This window comes from Ursus americanus, chromosome X, assembly GCF_024610735.1.
Source record: "Ursus americanus isolate L20-20 chromosome X, mUrsAme1.1.p, whole genome shotgun sequence".
Taxonomy (NCBI): domain Eukaryota; kingdom Metazoa; phylum Chordata; class Mammalia; order Carnivora; family Ursidae; genus Ursus; species Ursus americanus.
The window spans coordinates 113,021,928-113,034,985 of NC_142164.1; the positions used below are offsets into that span (position 1 = coordinate 113,021,928).

The 13,058-nt window shown below is 40.0% G+C and overlaps 1 pseudogene; it reads left to right on the forward strand.

Annotated features, from left to right (window-relative positions):
- The first annotated feature begins 9,216 nt into the window (after positions 1 to 9,216).
- LOC123794515 (small ribosomal subunit protein uS13 pseudogene) lies at positions 9,217 to 11,822 on the forward strand (annotated as a pseudogene).
- The last annotated feature ends 1,236 nt before the right edge of the window (positions 11,823 to 13,058 follow it).

A 13,058-nucleotide genomic window follows, 5' to 3' on the forward strand; every position in this document is an offset into this window, starting at 1 on the left:
GTTTTACTTGTGAGAATCAAAAACTAAACAAAAAAAGGTACCAGCAAATCATCTTATGGTCACATCATTAAGGGAACCACCAACACTACCTGGATCTTTCAAAGCTTCAACGTCAACACCAGTGTTAGAGACAGACCATCTCCAAGCACCTGCAGAAGTCTCCTGGTCAATACTGTGGTGTGGAACAGGAGGATGACTTAGTGGCACACCTTCATATCCTTCCATCATGGCTCAGGTTAAGCACACATGATACATGAACTCTAACAAACATTAGGGCTATACTTGGGACAATATCATCTCTTCACTGAATACCTGCATGAAAACGAACAGAAAAGTTAGGAACACTGTCCATCCTTCCCTACATATCTGAACATCAGACTGTGTTTAGGGTGCTAAAGGCCCATGTCATTACTTACCTAGACACAAGCAAAGTCTTATTATTGATCTTTAGGTTATTTACCATGAATTTTGATAAGAATTTAACAAATACATTATATAAAACGTATCTATAGATACACCTTTGCTGTTAGAAGACTGCAAGGAGCAGTCACTGCAGGACCCAACATCTAACTCTACCTGGATTCCTGCAGTACTCCAAAGTCTATGCCATTGTCGGAACCACCATCATCTTTTCCCTGCTCACGTGCAAAGAGACCCTGGTTACTACTGCGCTGCACAATTCCACCATCATTATGCGGATACCCACAAGATGCTCAAATCTCACATGGTATAAAATGAATTTTCTCAAAAATATAAAACAGTAGGATAACATGACTGCTAAAATTCATAAAAACACTATCATTACTTACCTGAAAACCTGAAATAAATCACATGGTAAAACAAATTTAGCCCATCATTACCACTTAACTAGGTATGTGAATGTCAGCTGGTCTCATGTGGTGAAGGTATACAACATCACTTATCTGGATACCAGAAATGTCCCCCGTTAACCATTAATTTCATCTTGATCTCTTGACAGGAATCTGAAAAACACATGATACATGTGTAAAAAAATAGAACTTGTAGCATGACACCTCAAATTAATTACCTTGGACGCTTCCTTCATTATGAGAACATCAGCTCCATCTGAATAGCTGCAGTACTCCAAGGTCAAGACCATTATCAAATATGACATTTCATCATGAAACACCTGCAAAATTTCCATGGTTACTGCTAGGGTTAGGAACATTATGATAATTACCTGAATATGGCAATCTCTCATTACTCACCAGAATAAAATAAAATTTTCTCTAAAATATAAAAAGGAAAAAAAAACACACATTGTTTCTAGAATTGGTAAGGACTATCACTTCCTACCTGATTACCTGCAAAGAAAAATGGTAACAATTATTAGGGAAACCATCACCTAGCCAGCTATATGGCGATCAGAAGGCCTGGGCTGGGCCCACGTCATCACTTACCTGCACGCTAGGAACATCCCCACTAATAAGCAGCATTAAGTTCATCATGATTTCTTAACTGAAAAGACATTGTGAATGTGTGTTAAAGGATGTAACTTTTTCCTATAGGAAACCTGCAAATAACATTGTTCACTTCATCATTATGAGACACATCAACTCTACTGGATACTTACAATAACCCAAAGTTAATACAGATAAAACTGTCAGATAAAACTGTCATTCTATGATTGGTCACCTGTAACTATCCTGTGGAAAGTACTATCACAGAGAATATCATGATAAATACCTGTATACATGCAGTCCCTCAACACTCATAGGGTTAAATGAACATTTCCAGAAATATAGCAAGTGGAGAAACATGGTCTCTGGAATTGGTGAGGATTCTATCATTTCTTACCTCATACCTTCAAAAAAAAATTTATGGTAACAAGAAGTGTAAGGACACTCATCCCTTACCTAGGTATACGAAGGCCAGATGGTATGTGCTGTGGTTTTGACCCACGGGATCACTTAACCTCCGTACCAGCAATGTCCCACATTAACTATCACTGATAAACTCACTGTGAGGTCTTAACATGAACCTGAAAAAACAACAGAAAGTATGGAAAATGTTGTTGGTACAGGAATGATTCTACCTCCACACTTGCAAATTCCCTTGGTCATTTATATCATTTCAGGACCTATCGGCACTACCTGGATACTTACTTGCAGAACTCCAAGGTCAAACCCTGGGAAGAGACATCTACTTCTCTTGAAGGGATACCTGAAAAAATCCCCAAAGTCAAGAACATGATGATGGTATAGGATAAATTCTTTGGATTATATATTATCTCTAAATAAGAACATGAAAAATCTAATTTTTACTATTAGGGTCAAATTAATGTCTTCACTGCATATATGCCAAAACAAGATAAATATGAGTCTCAAACATTAATTACATAGATACCTGAGAATAAAAAGGTCTCCAGTAAGTTAATGTCACATTATCTCATACGTGTATACTAGCAAAGAGCTGAACAAGACACGTGCAAACGAACAGGGTAACACAAGTATTAGAGACATCATCCTCACCTACCTTCATACTGAAGATCGGGTGGTCTGCAATGCAATAAGATTCAGTTTATCATGTACCTGGTTAAGAGCAAGGTTCCATTAACAAACACTGTTAGGTTGACTGTGTTTTCTTGACAGGAAACTGAAGAAACACACAGGGTAAATATGTTTAAGGACATGACTTATTCAACCAGAACACCTGCTAATCATCCTTTTCACTTCCTTTAGTGAAGAACTTATCGACTCTACCCTGATATTTGTATTAATTCAGGTCAACACCTTGGTCAGAAGAAAGCCATTGTGTCTTAACTGGATTCCTGCAAAAACACTGTGGTTACTACTGGGGTGGGAACTTGACAATTACAGATACAGTGAACTCGCAACACTCACAGGGTTAAACAGGTTATCTCTAAAATGTAAAAAGTGTCAGGGTACAGTTGGTTAAGCATCTGACTCTTGGTTTTGCTCTGGTTGTGACCTCAGGATCGTGGGATCGAGCTCCTGCTCGAGACTCTCCCTCTGACCCTCCTGCACCCAGGCGCGCGTGCTCTCCCTCTCCCACTCTCTCTCAAATAAATAAATCTTTTAAAAAATGTAAAAAGTGTAAAGTCATGGTCACTACATTTGGTAAGGACTATCATTTCTTACCTGAATACCTGCAACAAAATCATAGTAGTGAGAGGTGTTAGGGCCACAATCCCTTACCTACATACAAGATCAGATGGTCTGTGCCGTGGTTCAGGCCCACATCATCACTTACCTCAATACCTGCTATGTGCCTCATTTACCATCACTGATGCGCTCCCCATGATGTTTTAACGTGAACCTGAAAACACAGCATAGAAAACTTGTTCCATACACATTTTATTCTACCTGGATAACTGCAAGTTCTTTTGGTTAGTGTATTATTTTGGGACCCCCTTCAACAATCCTGGGCAATACGTAGAACTCAAAAGGTTAAATTCTAGTTAGATTTACCTTCATTTCTTGAGGAGATGCCTGCAAAGATACCACAGTCATTATCAAGAGTATGGAATATATGATAAATTACCTGGATAACGGACTATAGGTCCATTGGTAAAAACACATATTATCTCTGAACAAGGAGACAGTAAAATCTCATGCTAGTAGTGGTAGGAAAAAATTGATTTCTGAACTGTGTATATGCCAAAAAGATTAATATGAAGGTCTAGGAAACATTATTTACCTATATACCTGAAAATAAGAAACCTCTAATGATTTACTGTCACATCATCTCATATTTTTATACTAGCAAAGAACTTAATGGGACACCAGTAAAAAGCACAGTAACGCTGTGTTAGGGACACCATCCTCACACCCCTAAACATCCAAAGATCAGGTGGATCTATATTTTGGTAGAACCGATCTATCACATACCTGGTTACTAGCAAGGTCATAATGGTTGGAACCTTAAAAACAACAACAACAACAACAAGTGTGTTGAAGGACATGATTTACTTTACCTGGAAAAAAAAAAGGTACCTACAAATAATCTTGGTTACTGCCATTATTAGGGAAACCATCATCATAACTGGATATTGGCAAAACTTCAAGATTAACACCATTACCAGAGACATCACCTTCTTGAGTATCTGTAGGAATCTCATAGACAAGACTGTGGTGTGAAACAGAAGGATGACTTACCTAGACACTTGTATCTGCCTCCATCACTGCTAAGTTTAAACACACATTGAATAGAAACTCTGCAGTACTAAGGGCTAATGATTACTACTAACATTGGTTGGGACAATATCATTTATTAATTGAACACATGCAGAAAAACATGCTATCACAAATGTTAGGACCATCCACACTAATCTAAATATTTGAAGATCAGATTGTAAGGTGCTTTAAGGCTCATATCATCACTTACCTGGATGCAAGCAAAGTTCTGTTAATGGTCATTACGAGGTTTACCATGATTTCTTCACAGGAACCTGAAAATCACATTATGACAAAGGTGATTACAGACACGCTTTTCCTATCAGGACCCTGCAAATAACCTTGTTCAGTTTCATCATTGCTGGACCCATCAGCTCTACCTGGATTCTTGCAGTACTCCACCATCTACACCACTGTTAGAAACACCACCATCTCTTGAATGGTTATCAGCAAAAATACCATGGTTACTAGTGTGATGCACAACTCCATGATCATTACATGATACCCACAAACTGATCAACACTCAAAAGGTTAAACATAAATTTTCTCTAAAATAGATAACAGTATGATAACATGATTGTTAGAACTGGTAAAACATTATCATTTCTTACCGGCACACCTTAAAAAGAATCACATGGTAAAACAAGCTAAGGCAATCAACACCTTATACATTATTTACACACACACAGACACAGACACACACACACAATCAGAGGGTCCGATGTGGTAAAGATACACATCACTACTTACCTGCATACAAGAAACGTCCCCCATTGGGGCGCCTGGGTGGCACAGTGGTTAAGCGTCTGCCTTCGGCTCAGGGCGTGATCCCGGCGTTCTGGGATCGAGCCCCACATCAGGCTTCTCTGCTATGAGCCTGCCTCTTCCTCTCCCACTCCTCCTGCTTGTGTTCCCTCTCTCGCTGGCTGTCTCTATCTCTGTCGAATAAATAAATAAAATCTTTAAAAAAAAAAAAAAAAGAAAAGAAAAAGAAAAAAAAAGAAACGTCCCCCATTAACGACCACTGTTAAGTGCTTCATGATCTTGAAGGAACCTGAAAAATAACATAATGATATGTGTGTAAAGGACTGTGACTTGCTGCAAGCAGAACACTTGCAAATAACCTTTGTCACTTCCACTATTATAAGAACATCACCTCTACCTGAACGCTTGCAGTACTCCAAGATCAAGACCATTGTTGTTACGTAAGACAATATTTCTTTATAGCACACCTGCAAGATTTCCGTGGTCACTGTTATGGCTGAGAATCACGATTAATATCAGGATATGGCGATCCCTCAACACTCACAGGGCTAAACAAACACTTTCTTTTTTTTTTCTTTTTTAAAGATTTTATTTGAGAGAGAGAGAGAGTGTGTGCGTGAGTGAGAGGGAGAGAGAATCTGAAGCAGACTCTGCACTGAGCGCAGAGACTGATGTGGGGCTTGATCCCACAACCTGAGATCATGACCTGAGCTGAAACCAAGAGGCAGACGCTTAACTGACTGAGCCACCCAGGCGCCCCAAACACACACCTTTTCTAAAACACAAAAAGTAAAAACTCAATGTTTCTAGAATTAGTAAGGACTATCAATTCCTACCTGAATACCTGCAAAGAAATCATGGTAACAACTCTTAGAGACACCATCATCACTTACCTAGCTGTCTAGAGATCAGATGGCCTGTGCTGTGGTTTAGGCTCACATCCTCCCTTACCTGCATACCAGCAACATCCCTGCCCCCATTAGTGACCGATGCTAAGTTCATCATGAGGTCTTGACAGGAATCTGGAAAACACATCCTGAAATTTGTGTTAATGGAAACAACTTTTTCTACCATGACACCTGCAAATAACATTGTTCACTTCATCATTATGAAACAAAGCAACTCTAGCTGGGTACTTGTAATTGAAAGTTAGCACCGATGTCAGGAAACCATCAGTGTTTGGACACTTCTAAATATCATATAGATAGTACGATAAAGGGGAATATAAGAAATACTTACATATATGTAATCCCTCAACACACTTCACAGCGTTCAGCATAAACTTTCCTGAAATATAAAAGTAAAAACTCATGTTTTCTAGAGTTGGGAAAGCCACCATTTCTTTCCTGAACACTTGCAAAAAAATCATGGTAACAAGAAGTGTGAGGACACATAATCATTTACCCACGTGTGTGAAAATCTGATAGTCTGTGCTGGGGCTCGGGCCCACATCATCACTTACCCCATACTACCAGTGTCTCACATGAACTACCACTGAGAGACTGACCATGATGTCCTGAAATGAATCTAAAAAACACACTGTGGAAATTTTTTTGTTTACGTCTCATTTAACCCATGCACCTGCCAGTTCCCCGAGTCACTTGTATTGTTTTGGGATCCACCAACACTACCTGGGTACTTGCAGAACTCCAAGCTTAAAGCTAGGAAGAGACTGGTTCCTCTTTGAAGGGATATCTACAAAAAAGCCATGGTCAATAATGCTGTGATGGACAATAGGATACATTACCTGGATACCTGCATGTCCTTCCATCACCACCAGCTGTAAAAACACAGTAGTTCCAAACAAGGATACAAGTCTCGTTCTTACTAGTATTAGGGGAACACATTAATTTCTTAACAGAACACATGCCCAAACAATGTAAATATCAGGACCTTAAACATATTATTGCATAGGTATCTAAAAAAAAAATGTCTCAAGTAAGTTAATGTCACATTATTCTATACCTGTGTACTAAGGAAGATCTTAAGAGGACATTTGCAAATAAACACAGTAATACGAGTGCTAGGGACACCATCCTCACTTACCTAGACGCTGAAGATTAGATCGGTCTGCATTGTAGTAAGACCCACTTTAGCACTTACCTGGTTACAAGTAAGGATCCATTAACAACCACTGTGATGTTCACTGTGTTCTCCCAACAAGAACCTGAAAAAGCACAAACAACAATATATTTGAAATGCAAATTATTCTATGGGGACACCTAAACATAACCTTTTCACTCCCATTACCATGGAACACATCAACTCTACCTAAGAAGTCTAGGGACTTCCATTACTCAGGTCAACACTGCTGTCAGTAGAGACCACCATTACTTGACTGGACATCTGCCTGATTCTGTGGTGACTACTGGGGTGTGAACTCCATGACAGCCACCTGTATGAGTGCAATCCCTTAACGCTAATAGGGTTATATCTTTTCTCTAAATATAAAAGTGAAAATTCATTGTTTTTATTACTGGTAAAGGCTACATAATCTCTTCCCTCAACACCTGCAACAATATAAGGTCACCAAAAGATTCTATCATCACTTACTCAGCGATCTGGAGATCAGATGGCTGGCCTGGGGTTCAGGGCCACAGCCTCTACTATCTGCATACTGGCATCATGCTCCCCGCTAATGCGCACTGCTGGGGTCATCGTGATGTCTTGACAGGAAGCTGGAAAACACACTGTGGCAAATGTGATTGGTACAAGTCCATTCTCACAGACAACTGCAAATTCCCTCGGTCCTTTGTATTACTTCGGGACCCATCAACAATGCCTGAATACTTGCAAAACTCCAAGGTCAGCCCCGAGTAAGAGAATCTCCCTCTCTTGAAGGAATGCCTGCAGAAATGCCATGGTCAGGAACACAGTGATGGACAATACAGTAAAGGGCCTGGATATCTGAAAGTCCCTCGATCAGTCCAAAACTCTCTATCTCTAAACAGTCATAAATTCTCAGGCATACTAACTAATTGTTAGGGACAACTTAATTTCTTAACTGCATACATGCCTAACACTAAGTTATTGTTAGAGCCTGAACAATATCACTAATCACACAGACTTCTGAAGATAATATCTCCCCGAGTTAATGTCACGTCATCTCACATCTGGTTACTAGAACCTTAACAGTTTATCTGCAAAAAGACGGTAACACAAATGTTAGCGACATCATTCTCACTTGCCTTGATAATCTGAAGATTAGATGGTCTTAACTGTAGTAAAACTCTCTTTAGCACTTAACTGGTTCCTAACAAGATTTTCTTAATGACCATTATTATGTCCAGATTGCTTGACAGGAACCTAAAAAAAAGACGTGCAGCAAATGTGTGTAAAGTAATGACCTGTCCTGCCAGGGCGTCTGTAGGTAATCTTGGTCCATTCCCTCCCTGTGGGAACCATCGACATTACCTGGATCCTGGCAGAACTTCAAGGTCAACACAGATATGAGACATATCATCACCTCTTGACCGACCACCTGGAAAAATCTTATAGGCAATACTGTGGTGTGGAACCTAGATGATTCACCTGCATGGATCTCGGTCACTACTGCTGTTAGACACACATTATATATAAACTCTGGGGGGGTTTAAATTTTTTTTTAAGTAAGCTCTAGGCCCAACGTGGGGCTTCAACTCGCAACCCAAGATCAAGGGTCACATGCTCCACCCACTGAGCCTTAATCCTGTAAGAGCTAATGCTTACTAGCATTGTTTGAGATACTACTTTTTACATGAATGCCTACCCAAAAAAACCCAAAACAAAACTATGGTTACACAAATGTTAGTGATGCTATCAACACTTACCTAGAAATCTCCAGATCAGAAGGTCTGGAGGGATGGTTGAGGCATATCAGCACTTACAGCAATACAAGCAATGTCGCTGATCAAAATCATTATGAAGTTCGCCACGATCTCCTGACAGGAACCTGAAAACCACACTGTGACAAGCCTGTCTATGGACACATATTTCCCACCAGGACACCTGCAAATAACCTCATCTCTGCCTGGATACCTGCGGTACTCCAAGGTCTGCACCACTGTTAAAAACACCGTCACCTTCTAACTGTTGTCAAGTAACGCACGGCTGCTACTGTGACACGGAACTCTGTAATCATTATGCAGATACCCAGAAATCACTCAGAACTCCCAGAGTTAAACAAATTTTCTCTGCAATAAGGAAAAGTACATGGTTACTGGTGTTGATAAGGATACTGTCGTTTCTAAACTTAAATACCTAAACAAACAGCAAGTGAGAAAAATATGGCGACCAAAAGTTTTGGCAAGCTAATATGACTTACTTCTATGTGTATGAAAGTTAGATGGCTTGTGCTGTACTTTAGGCCCACTTCATCACTGACCTTGACACCAGCAATGTCCCATGCTACCTACCAATAATGGGCTTATCATAATGTTCTGACATGAACCTGAAAACCACATTGTGGAGAGTAAATCCTTCTTCTGCTATACCTGCAATTTCTCTTGGTTACTTGTGGAACTCTCAGGTGAAAGCTGAGGACATACCTTCCTCTCTTGATGGATACCTGCAAACATTCCATGGTCAATAACACTATGATAGACTACATAACAGAATACCTGGATCCCTCTGTCACCCCAAGTGTTAAACACACAGTATCTCTAAACAAGAATACAGAAAATCACATTCTTACTAGTGTTATTAGGGACACATTAATTTCTTAACAGAATACATCCCCAAAATAACATAAATATCACAGTCTCAAATGTTAATTACACAGATACCTGGAAATAAGAATGTCTCTAATAACATAATGTCATATCTCCTCATACCTGTATACTAACAAAGACCTTAACAGGATACCTGCAAACAAACGTGTTAACACCAATGTTAGTGACACCACCCTCACCTGCCTTCATACTGAAAATCAGATGGTCTGGATTGTGGTAGAACCCACTTTACCACTTACCAGGTTAAGAGCAATGTTCCATTAACGAAAACTGTTAGGTTCACTGGGTTTTCTTGACAAGAACCTGAAGAAAAACATAGGACAACTGTGTTTAAGTACACAACTTGTTCTACCAGAACACCTGCTAATAATCCTTTTCACTTCCATTATTATGGAACACATCAACTCTACTTTGATACTTGCATTACTTCAGGTCAACGCCTTTGTCACAAGAGACCATCATCTTTTAACTGGGCTCCTGCAAAAATACTGTGGTTACTATTGGCATGGGAACTCCTTGACAATTATAGATACAATCAAACGTCAACACTCACAGAGTTAAACATAAGCTATCTCTAAATGTGAGAAGTGTAAAGTCATAGTCACTAGATTTGGTAAGGACTCTATCATTTCTTACCTGAATGCCAGCAACAAAATCACGGTAACAAGAAGTGTCAGGGACACAACCACTTACCTACATAATAGGATCAGAAAGAGTGAGCTGGGGGGCGCCTGGGTGGCGCAGTCGTTAAGCATTTGCCTTCGGCTCAGGGCGTGATCTCGGCGTTATGGGATTGAGTCCCACATCGGGCTCCTCTGCTGGGAGCCTGCTTCTTCCTCTCCCATTCCCCCTGCTTGTGTTCCCTCTCTCACTGGCTGTCTCTCTCTCTGTCAAATAAATAAATAAAATCTTAAAAAAAAAAAAAAAAAAAAGAGTGAGCTGTGGTTTAGGCCCACATCATCACTTACCTTGACAGCTCTATATGTCCCATTAAATATGACAAGGGAGCCTATTAATCAGGAGGTCTTCACGTAAACCTGAAAAACGCAATGTGGAAAATGTGTTCAGGACTTGCCTTGTTCTACCTGGTCTACTGCTGTTTCCATTGGTCAAGGGCATCCTTTTAAGACTCATCACCACCATCTGGATACTTGCAGCAGTCCAAGACTAAACCCTGGTAAGAGATACCTTCTTCTCTTATAAGAGATACCTGCAAAAATTCCATGTTTAATACTGTGAAGATGGATGATATGATAGAATATCTGGATACCTGCTTATCCTTTTATCAGTACGAGTGTACAAAACACAATCTCTGAATAAGAATACAGTAAAATGTTGTGCTTACTCGTATTGTGAGGGACAAATTAATCTTACTGCATACAAGCCAAAAATATGGATAATATAAGACTATTCAAAACATCATTAATGACATACATACCTGAGAATACGAAGGTCTAAGAGTTAATGTGACGTCATCTCATACCTGTATAACAGCAAAGACTTTAGCATGATACCTGCAGAAAAAACACGCTAATGCTGTTCGGGACACCACCTTCACTTACCTGATATCAGAACATCTCAACCATGGTGCAACATCCACAATATCACATACCAGGTTACGAGCATTTCTAGGTTCACTGTAGCAGGACTAACTACCATAACCTGAAAAAACACAATTGACAAGTATAAGACAAAAGTTGTTTTACTCTTCCACAGGAGGCCTACACGCCGCCTTCAGGGCTGCCGCCACGTCTCTAGTGATCCCTGAGAAGTTTCGGCACGTTTTCTGAGTACTCAACACCAATATCGATGCGCGGCAGAAAGCACTGCAATTAAGGCTGTGGGGTGAAGATATGCTCATGTGGTGTTGAGGAAAGCAGACATCGATCTCCCCAGGAGCGCAGGAGAGCTCACTGAGGATGAGGCGGAATGTGTGATCACCATTATGCAAATCCGTGCCAGTAAGATCCCAGACTGGTTTTTGAACAGACAAAAGGACATGAAGGATGGAAAATATAGCCAGGTCCTGGCCAATGGTCTGGACAACGAACTTCGTGAAGACCTGGGGGGACTGAAGAAGATTCGGGCCCACAGAGGGCTGTGCCACTTCTGGGGACTTCGTGCCCGAGGCCAGCACACCAAGACCACAGGCTGCCACGGCCGCACTGTGGGGGTGTTCAAGAAGACATAAATCCGTAGGCCTTGTCTGTTAATAGTTTATACATAAAAAAAAAAAAAAGCAAAAGTTGTTTCACCTGGGGAAAAAAAAAAGAATATAATTAACACTGGTTATTTCCATCATTAGAAAACCCACCAACACTACTTGGATCTTGGCAGAACTAGAACTTCAAGGTCAACACCACTGTTAGAGAAAGCATCATCTCCTGAGTACCTGTAAAAAATTTCATGCTCAATACTGTGGTGTGGAGCAGTAGGATATCATACCTGGACACCTGCATATCCCCGTCACCGCTAGGGTTAAACACACATTACGTCTAAACTTTAATTAATAGCGTGATTACTAGCATTTGTTGGGACCATGTCATTTCTTACCTGAATACCTGTAAATACAAAAACAAAAACATAGTCACAAAAAAGTTGGGAAATCCATCCACACTTACCCACATATCACATGGTTAGACTGTTTCTAGGGTGCTTGAGGCCCACACCATCACTTACCTGGATAAAAGCAAAGTCCTATTATTGATCATTATGGGGTTCACCATGATTTCTTGACAGGAACTTGAAAAAAAAAAGCAAAAAACACTGTGACAAATGGGTCTGTGGATTACCCTCTCTACCAGGACAAGGGAAATAATCTCGTGCACTTACATCATTGTAGGACCCATCAACTCTACTTGGGATCTTGCAGTACTCCAAGGTCTATGCCATCGTCAGACACCATCATGTTTTGATTGCTCACCTACAAAAATACCATGGTAACTTGTGTGACCCACAACTGTTTATTCCATGAATAGCCATGAATCGCTAAATATTCACATAGTTATATGTAAATTTCCTCTAAAATACAAAAAAGTAGGATAATAGGTTTGCTAGAATTCGTAAAAACACTATCATTTCTGCCTGAATGCCTTAAAAACAAAATCCCCAAATGGTAAAACAAGTTCAAGCAATCAACAAAATTTAATGGAAATAGACTCATGAAGATCAGAGGGTCTGACGTAGTGAAAGTACACCTCATCAGATACCTGAATACCAGAAATGTCCCCCGACCCCCTTAACGACCATCATCAGATTCACTGAAGTCTTTTGACAGGAACCTGAAAAACACATGATATATGTGTAAAGGGACACAACTTGTTCTACCAGGATACCTGTAAATAACCTTGGTCACTTTACATTATGAGACATATCAACTCTACCTGAACACTTGTAGTACTCCAAGGTCAAAATCATCACTAGATAA